Below are 9889 nucleotides of genomic sequence, written 5' to 3'. Positions count from 1 at the left end.
ACATAATAGAGCTCTGAGTTTGAATTTCTCCCAAAAGCAGACCCTGGGACAAATATTTGGATGTAAAAGTTAATTTAGGATTTGATCTCAGGACGCATTTTGAGAGGATGGAGAAGTGACTCCAGGAAGGTAGAAATGCAAATACAGTGTCTGATCATGAGCAAGTCAATGCTGTGGGAAATTGGAACTCCAGCCCACAGTACACCACCTGATCGATGGTACAGAATGTGCCTCAGAATTGTGTTGAGGAAAAGGGAAGCTGGGATATTTTTTCACCTCTTCTTTCTGAAGAATTTCTTCTTTGGACATGAGCTGCTAGCACCTTCACCTGTCCCTCAGAGAGGCAAGCACATGGCAGCGGGCAGAGAGCCTCCTCAGTCCCTAAAGCACAGAATGCCCTCATTGTGGAAACTGTCTGCAGGGATGTGTGTAGGGTACTAAAAGCATCTATTCCAATATACTCATAACTGAATGTTAGCTTTCCTTCTCCTTTCTCCTTTTTGCCTGGAGCATATGCCATCAAAGTTCTCAGAAGAAGGAAATTAACAGATAATTGGGCTGGAAATCTTGGTAGAAATAATAGTTTTTAGTCCTCACCTGAGGACAGGATTTTTGATTGATTTCAGAGAGAGGAAGGGAGAGGAAGAGAGAGAGAAACATCAATGTGAGAAACATCAATTGGTTGCCTTTTATAAGGGCCCCAACTAGGGACTGAACCCGTAACCTGGGTATGTGCCCTGACTGGAAATCGAACCCACAAACTTTCATTGTACAGGACAAAGCTACAGCCAACTGAGCCACACTGGCCAGGCTGTTTTATTTCTTCATCAAGCACCGTGTCTGGCAAGAGCAAGAGAGCTTAGGAAGACAAGCTTATCCAACTAGTTGATAGTGAGGGTCTTTTATGTTGAGCGTTTGCCTCCTGGCCTGCCAACTACTGATGCTCCTTTCACCTCCTGTTCCAGAACCTTCTTCAAGCCACTTCCAAGGGCCCCATGCTCTCTCCATGGAGTCCGGCACAGCTCTGGAGGTCAAAGTTCTTGCAAGGAAATAACACACAGAATTGCTAGGTTGGAACAGAGGACATAGATAGAGGATGAAAGATGGAGCAGTAACCAACAGGGCAGCAGGTGAGTCAGCACTCCAAGATATGCCAAAGGGTAAAGCCTGACCTTCTGGATCAGCTCTTTTAAAGCAGGGGCTACCTCCAGAGGTGGGAAACGAATGTCAGAATATTACAATGCCAAGTGCTCAAGGCCAAGGCCTCCTATAAGTTTCACCCAGAACAGCTTTGTAAATTGAGGCTAAGCAATCCTTCTAAGAATGTAGTCAAGGGCCACAGAGAATCTCTGAGTCACACAGTGACCTAACAACCTCCCGTGCATTAAAGACAGGGAGTGGAGAGAAGGAAATGGCAGACCAAACCAGACATGAGATTATAGAGGAAATGAAGGCACAATCAGAATTGTATTGTTGGGAGGAAGTCATCTTGGGAGTTCAGAAACATGGCCCCACTCCAATCTGCCATTCACTTATTTGACCATGGGCAAGACCCTTCCTCAAATCAACTCACCAATGACAATACTATCTGATATTTTCCTATAGCACTCCCTTACCGGTATAATTCATGTTGAATATTAAATAATGACCTTAACTTGGCACATTAATAGAATAAAAAGTCACATTACAAACCAAAATTATAATATAGGGTTTTATAGTTGTTCATATATTTATATTTATTGGAGAACTATATTTTTTGTCTGGTTTTGAATTACTATGTAGGGGGGGAAAAGGAGGAACCATTTCTGCCAGTCTATCACAGTACCAAGGGAATGTTACATAGTTCCTGCCTTCTTCCTGAGAGGTATTTGAAAAATTCTGCCTTCTGTTATTTCTAAAGTAACTTCACAAGCATTGGGTTTTATTGATTAAAGTCCCCCAGATAATTTAATGGGTATGTACTTATTATGCTTCACTCAACTATCACAGGGCCTTGCCTTTGGTGAATATAATTTTGGGGCATGCACATAATAGCCTTTTAGGTTCAACCTCAATGTATATATTCTGAAAGAATTGAAACTGCCAAAGAAATCTTGACTTTTAGTGGCAGGCACTACAGTTATCTCATAATAGTGTGTTCCTTGGGTGAGCTGAGTTTATACTCTCAACCTGCCTGAACTAACCTGATTATAATAGGAACTTCCTAAGGTTCAAGAGCAAAGATCAGGTCATTGTTTAATATTTAACAAGGATTATATCAGTGAGACAGTGCTGTAGGAAAATATCAGACAGTGTTGCCCTTGGTGAGTTGATTTGAATTGCAGCATGTTCCATCTGGCTACTGATCTTAGCTACCACTCTGCCTTCTAATCTCTATCTTTCAGGTATATTATAGGATTTAAAAGACAAAAGCATAAAACTCAGCTTGAGGTTACTCATTCAACAGCCACTCCTATTATATTTTTCCCCTTCTTGCAAAATTGCTATATGTATACAATGACTGAAAGAACTCAATTTAATGCAACCACTGCATAGGCTCAATTATATTTACTTGTAAAGGAACTTACCTACATCTGTCTTTTCAAGGACTCAGGTGTCATACTGAAATCCAATTATGTTTAAAGAATATAAGTTTAAGTGAACTACAATATAAAAAGTGAAAAAAAATTGCTCTAGGGACAGACCTATATTAAACATATTAATGAAGGTATGAACAAAAAGCAGTGACTCAGGACTGTTATTTTTCTCCACAGCAGAAATATAGTAATCTATTCAGGCAGTTATATCTTCAGATCCTCAGGTTTAATAAAGCATCTCATCATCACAATGAGAATGATCAAAAATATCTGAAAGTTATTTACCTGCAACTAATATAATAATGTATGTCAACTGTAAAAGAAAATACCTGAAAGGAGGAGGGTTCAAGATAATAGCATAGAAAGACCCTGAACTTACCTCCTTCCAAGGATACAACAAATTTACAGCTACACATGGAAAAAAATGTCCTCTGAACTAGAGGAACAATGCCTTCACAATAAAAGACAAAAGAGATGCATTGAGAATTACAAGAGGGGCAGACACAGCCTTACCTGGGATACTACCCCAGATGCAGTGACCCACAAGTAGGAGAGATCCCTCTGTTCCAAAAAAGGAACTCTCCCTTGAGGAGTGAAGGGGTTGGGCCCCACATCAGATACCCCAATTCTGGGGGCTGACACTGAAGAAATGAATCCCCAAAACATTTGGGTTTTTGTTGTTGTTGTTTTGCTTTGTTTTATTGTTCAAAATGTTACAGATGTCCCTTTTTCTCCCCATTGACCCATTCCACCCCACCCCCCTCCCCAGTCCCTCACTACACTATTGCCTGTGTCCTTGGGTTGTGCATATATGCATATAAGTTCTTTGGTTAATCTCTCCCCATCCACCCACCCACCCCCCTCCTTCCCTCTGAGATTCATCAGTCTGATCCATGCTTCCATGTCATTCAATCTATTCTGTCAATCAGTTTATTAAGTTCTTTAGATTCCACATATAAGTGAGATCATGTGATGTTTGTCTTTCTCTGCCTGGCTTATTTCACTTCTCGTACCCTTTGAGACAGTATGGATGGACCTGGAGTATATTATGCAAAACATTTGGTTTTGAAAAATAATGGGAATTAAGACCAGGAGAAAAAGAACTGTAGAGAACAGAGAAACTGCTCTTAAAGAGCTTGCACACAGACCCACGTTCCCTGAGATCCAGCACAAAAACAACCATTTGCAAAGCTTCTGGGCCATAAGTGAGGGAGACCTATTTAAAGAGGCTACTGGAGAAGCAGTAACCTGTAAGGACTTTATCCAGAGGCCAAAGTGCTGGTAGACATCATTTTTGCAACTTTATTTTAACCTACTGACGACAGAAATGACAGCACCATTTCAATTGAAAAGATATCCTCAGGTAAGGGTTAACATAAATAAATAAGTAAATAAATAAATAAATAAAATAATAAGACTGATAGGAGGGGTGTCAATGCAAAATAGACTATCCCACACCCCGGTGTGGCAGTTAAGAATCAGAAGGAATATCTCAGCCGCGGAGGTTCCCCTCTGAGGAACGAGGGGTCTCAGCCCCCATATTGAGTTCCCCAGCCCAGACTACCAGGGCTAGGAAGAGGAGCCCCCACAACATCTTGTTGTGAAAATCAGCAGGCATTCCATCTGGGTGAGAGGAGGGCTGCTGAGAACCCAGAGTTCCTCTTATAGGGGCCATGCATGGAATCGCTCACTCCAGTGAACAGACTTCAACACTCACCCTAAGCTTCAGCAAAGGGACAGAGCTTGAAAATCACCAGGGACATACAGCGAGAAACTAAATTATGAGGTTTCAGTGAAAGGGCTGGAAGGGCAGCAGCCATTGTTCCTGTGTTGTGCCCCACCCCTACACACACACACAAACACACACACAAAGCCTGCAGCTGTAAGCTAGTGCCAAATCAGAATCTACATTAACCTGTTGAACATCCACTTGCCCCACCCTAGTGACTCCCTAAGACCCTGCCCTACCCAACTGGAGAACAGCCCAAGCCTCTTTTTCAATGGCTGTGCGTCACAGGCAATCAGCCTTCACCCACACTGCAGACTTTCTTAAAAACTCTCAAAAGTCTACAAACCCAAGGGAGGCTGCAGCTGGCCTCAGTGTGCCCTGTGCCTCTTGCTGAGTGGATCCAGGTCCAGCACTGGTGGAAGCCAGCCTCAGTTCACAGTGTGCCCCAGCACAGGCAGCTACCAACTGTGGATCACTTTGTAGCTTCTACCAGGTGGCCCCAGGTCAGTCAGAGGCAGCAGATGACCTTGGCCTGTACCAGAGCCCTTCCCAAGAGGCCCCAGAACAAACATAGGGACCTGATGATTGGCCTCAGACTACAATAGAGCAGCACCCAAACAGCAAAAAATGGCACACACAAAGGTTTGGTCATGGCAGGCACAAGAGTCCCACTAGGGTGAATCCCACTCCACGGAGTCAGCAGTTCATTTGTGTGGTCACGGCCAGCCCTTAGAGCCAATCAGCCTTAGGGTCACTTCAATCCATTGACATTCCAACAGCAATCAAGGTTCAATTACAAGAGGAGGGCACATATAACCCACACAAGGGACATCACTGGGGCACCTAGCTCAGATGACCAGGGAAACTGTGCCACTGCACCCTATAGGACACCTACTACATAAGACTATGCTGCCAAGACTGGGAAACATAAATACATTGAAACAAAGACAGAGAGGCAGCCAAAATGAAGAGACAAAGAAACATGTCCCAAATGAAAGAACAGGAGAAAACTCCATAAAAAAAACAAACCTGATCTACCAGATACAGAGTCAAAATACTGGTTATAATAATGCTCAATGAACTTAGGGGAAGGATAGATGAACTCAGTGAGAACTTCAACAAATATATAGAAAGCATATAATAGGACATAGAAACCATGAAAAATAACCAGTCAGAAATGAAAAATACAGTAACTGAAATGACAAAACACTAGAATAAATCAGTATCAGGTTTGATAAAACAGAGGATTAAATCAGTGATTTGGAAGATAAGATAGCAAAAAACACTGGATAGAAACTGCAAAAATAAAAATTTTTTTAAAATTAAGGATTGTTTAAGGGACATCTGAGACAACATCAATTATACCAACATTCACATTATAGGGTTACCAGAAGAGAGAGAGCAAGAGATTAAAAACCTCTTTGAAAAAATAACTAAAAACATCCCTAACCTGGTGAAAGAAATAGACAAGAAGCTCAGAGAGTCCTAAACAAGAGGAACTCAAAGAGGCCCACACTAAGACACATCATAATTAAAATCAACGGTTAAAGACTAAGAGAGAATCTTAAAACAGCAAGAGGAAAGCAGTTAGTTACCTATAAGAAAGCTCCCATAAGACTTTAAGCTGATTTCTCAACAGAAACTTTGCAGACAAAAAGGGATTGGCCTGATATATTCAAAGTTATGAAAAAGAAGGGGAACTAAATATGAGTAATAAAATAGCAATAACTACATTCCTATCAATAATCACTTTAAATGTAAATAGAAAAAATGTTTCAATTGAAAGACACAGGGTAGCTAAATGGATAAGAAAATAAGACCCATATATATATGTACAAAAGATCCACTTCAGATGAAAAGACACACAGAAACTGAAAGTAAAGAAATGGAAAAAGATATTTCATGCAAATAGAAATGAAAATAACCAGGGTAGCATTACTTATATCAGACATAAAGACTTTAAAATAAAAGCTATAACAAGAGACAAAGAAGGACATTTCATTATGATAAAGGGATCAATGCAACAAGAGGATATAACCCCTGTACACATTTACACACCCAACGTAGGAGCACCTAAATATATAAAGCAAATATTGACTGACATAAAAAGAGAGATCAACGTAATTGTAGGGGATTTTAACACACCATTGACATCAATGGATAGATCATTATGACAGAAAATCAACAAGGAAATAGTGGCCTTAAATGACACATTAAACCAGATGGATTTAATTGATATTTTTGGAGCATTTTGCCTCAAAGCAGCAGAATACACATTCTTTTCAAGTGCACAGGAAACATTTTCCAGGATACACCACATGTTAGCCACAAAAGAAGTCTCAATAAATTTAGAAGATTGAAATAATATCAAGTATCTTCTTTAATCACAATGGTATGAGACTAATGGTATCAAATTACAGGAAGAAAATTGAAAAACACAACACATGGAGGCTAAATAACATGCTACTACACAATGTATGGATTAACAATGAGATCAAGGTAGAAATTAAAAAATACCTTGAAAAAAATTAAAACGAAAACACAATGACCACTTTTATTCAACATAGTACTGGAAGTCCTAGCCAAAACAATAAGACAAGAAAAAGAAATGAGGCATCCAAATTCGAAAGGAAGAAGTAAAGCTATGATTAATTGCAGATAATATGATACTATACAGAGAGAACCTTAAAGATTCCACCAAAAAGCTTTTAGAATTGATAAATAGATTTACTAAAGTAGCAGGATACAAAATTAATATTCAGAAATCAGTTGCATTTTAATACACCAATAACAAACTATCAGAAAGAGAAATTAAAAAACAATCCCATTTACATTTACATAGAAATATAAAATACCTAAGAATAAATTTAACCAAAGAGGTTAAAGACCTGTACTCAGAAAATTATAAGACATTGAAGAAAAAAAATTAAAGAAGATACAAATAAATGGAAGCATATACTGTGCTCATGGATAGGAAGAATTAACATTGCTAAACTGTTCATATTACCCAAAGCCATTTATAGATTCAATTCAAAATACCAATGGCATTTTTCACAGAACTAGAACAAATAATCCTCAAATTTATATGGAACCACAAAAGACCCCAAATAACAATAGCAATCTTGAGAAAGAAGAACAAATATTGAGGTACTATGCTACCTGATATCAAACTATACTACAAGGCTAAAGTAATCAAAACTGCATGGTACTGGCATTAAAACAGACACATAGATCAAAGGAACAGAACAGATATCCCAGAAATAAATCCACACCTGTATGGTCAATTCATCTATGACAAAGCTGACAAGAATATACAATGTGGTAAAGACAGTCTCTTCAAAAAATGGTGTTAGGAAAACAGGACAGATACATCTCAAAAAATGAAATTAGACCACTTTCATACACAATATACAAGAATAAACTCAAAATGGATTGAAGACTTAAAAGTAAGACCATAAAACTCCTAGAAGAAAACAATAGGCAGTTAAACTGTTTGACATTGCTCTTAGTAATATTGTTTTGGACATATCTCCTCAGGCAAGGGAAACAAAAGAAAACCAAACAAACAAAAGAGACTTCATAAAAAGTATTTGCACAGCAAAGGAAACCATCAACAAAATGAAAGGACAACCTACTGAATGAGAGAAGATATTCATCAATAATATATCTGATAAGGAGTTAATATCCAAAATATGTTAAGAAGTCATACAACTGAACATCAAAAAATTTCAATTAAAAAATGAGCAGAGAGCCTAAATAGGTATGTCTCCAAAGAGGACACACAGATGGCCAATAGACATATATATGAGAAGATGTTCAACATCACTAATCATCAGAAAAATGTCAATTAAAACTACAATGAGAGCCCGGCAGGTGTTGCTCAGTGGTTGAGCATCAACCTAGGATCCAGGAGATCAAAGTTCGATTCCTGGTCAGGACACATGCCAGGGCTGCAGCTCAATCCCCAGGCAGGGGGAGTGCAGGAGGCAGCCAATCAATGATTCTCTCTTATCACGGATGTTTCTATCTCTCTGTCCCTCTCCCTTCCTCTCTCTGAAATCAATAAAAATATATTTGAAAAAACACACACAAAGAGATATCACTTCATACCTGTCAGAATGGCAATCATCAATAAATCAACAAACAACAAGTGTTGATGAGGATGTGGAGAAAAGGGAACCTTCATGCACTGTTGGTGGGATTGCAAATTGGTGCAGCCACTATGGAAAAAAAAAAGGTTTCTCAAAATTAAAAACAGAACTACCTTATGACCCAGCAATTCCACTTCTGGGTATTTATCCTAAGAAATCCAAAACACTAATTCAAAAGATATATGCAACCCTATGTTCATTGCAGCATTACTTAAAATAGCCAAGATATAAAAGCAACCCAAGTATCCATTAATAGATGGATAAAAATGTGGTGGTACTTATGTGCAGTGGAATGTTACTCAGCCATAAAAAGAAAATGAAAACTTACCATTTGCAACAACATGGATGGACCTAGAGGGCATTATGCTAAGTGAAATAAGACAGAGAAAGAGAAGTGTGATGTGATTTCACTTATATGTGGAATTTAAAAAACAAAATAAGTGAACAAACAAAACAGAAACAGACTCATAGATACAGAGAACAAACTGATGCTTACCAGATGGCAGGGAAGTTTGGGGGGAGGTACTAGGTGAAAAAGGTGAAAGGATTAAGTAGTACAAATTGGAGCCCTCGCCAGTGTGGCTCAATGGTTAGAGCGTAGGCCCCCTCCCCCCACACACACACACACTGAAGGGTTGTGGATTCAATTCTGAATTGCTGTGATAGAAATAAAAAATAAAATTATTCACAAAGGGGGAAAAATGAGCAGAAACCAAAAAATCACTATTAGGGAGAAATCTCAGGAATCTGGGCATCACATCTTTCCTGGAGACCTACCACTGAATTCCCACCCTTTGAACTTGTGCTGGTGCACTGAGTTTCCTCTAGTAGGACAAAGGTTTAGCACCCCTACCATCCTCACACATTCTCTCTGACACTGTGGTCTATGACTCTCCTGATGTTTCACACGTATTTTATATTTATTGATGTTTCCTCTGAAGATTTACTTCTTTGTGCCTAATACATTTCAATTAGAAAAACCAGAAAACAATAAGTGTTGGTAAGGATGTGGAGAAATTGGAACCCTGTGCACTGTTGGTGAGAGTGCAAAATTATACATCTGCTATAGAACACAGTATAGCAGGTTCTCAAAAAATTAAAAATAGAACCACCAAATGATCCAGAAATTTCACTTCTGTGTTTATACCCAAAGGACTTGAAAGCAGAGACTTGAACAGATATTTGTACACCCATGTTCACAGTAGCGCTATTCACAGTAGTCAAAAGGTGGGAGGAACTGAAATGTCCATCAACAGATGAACAAATAAACAAAATTTACTATATCTATACAATGGAATATTATTCAGCCTTAAAAAGGAAGAAATCTACCCTAGACAGTTTGGCTCAGTGGTTAGAGCGTCCGCCTGAGGACTAAAGGATCCTAGGTTCAATTCCAGCCAAGGGCACGTACCTCGGTTGCAGGCTCAATCCCT

Source organism: Miniopterus natalensis, chromosome 3 (genome assembly GCF_054644295.1).
Source record: "Miniopterus natalensis isolate mMinNat1 chromosome 3, mMinNat1.hap1, whole genome shotgun sequence".
In the NCBI taxonomy this organism is placed as follows: Eukaryota; Metazoa; Chordata; class Mammalia; order Chiroptera; family Miniopteridae; genus Miniopterus; species Miniopterus natalensis.
This window is presented reverse-complemented; position numbering follows the sequence as displayed.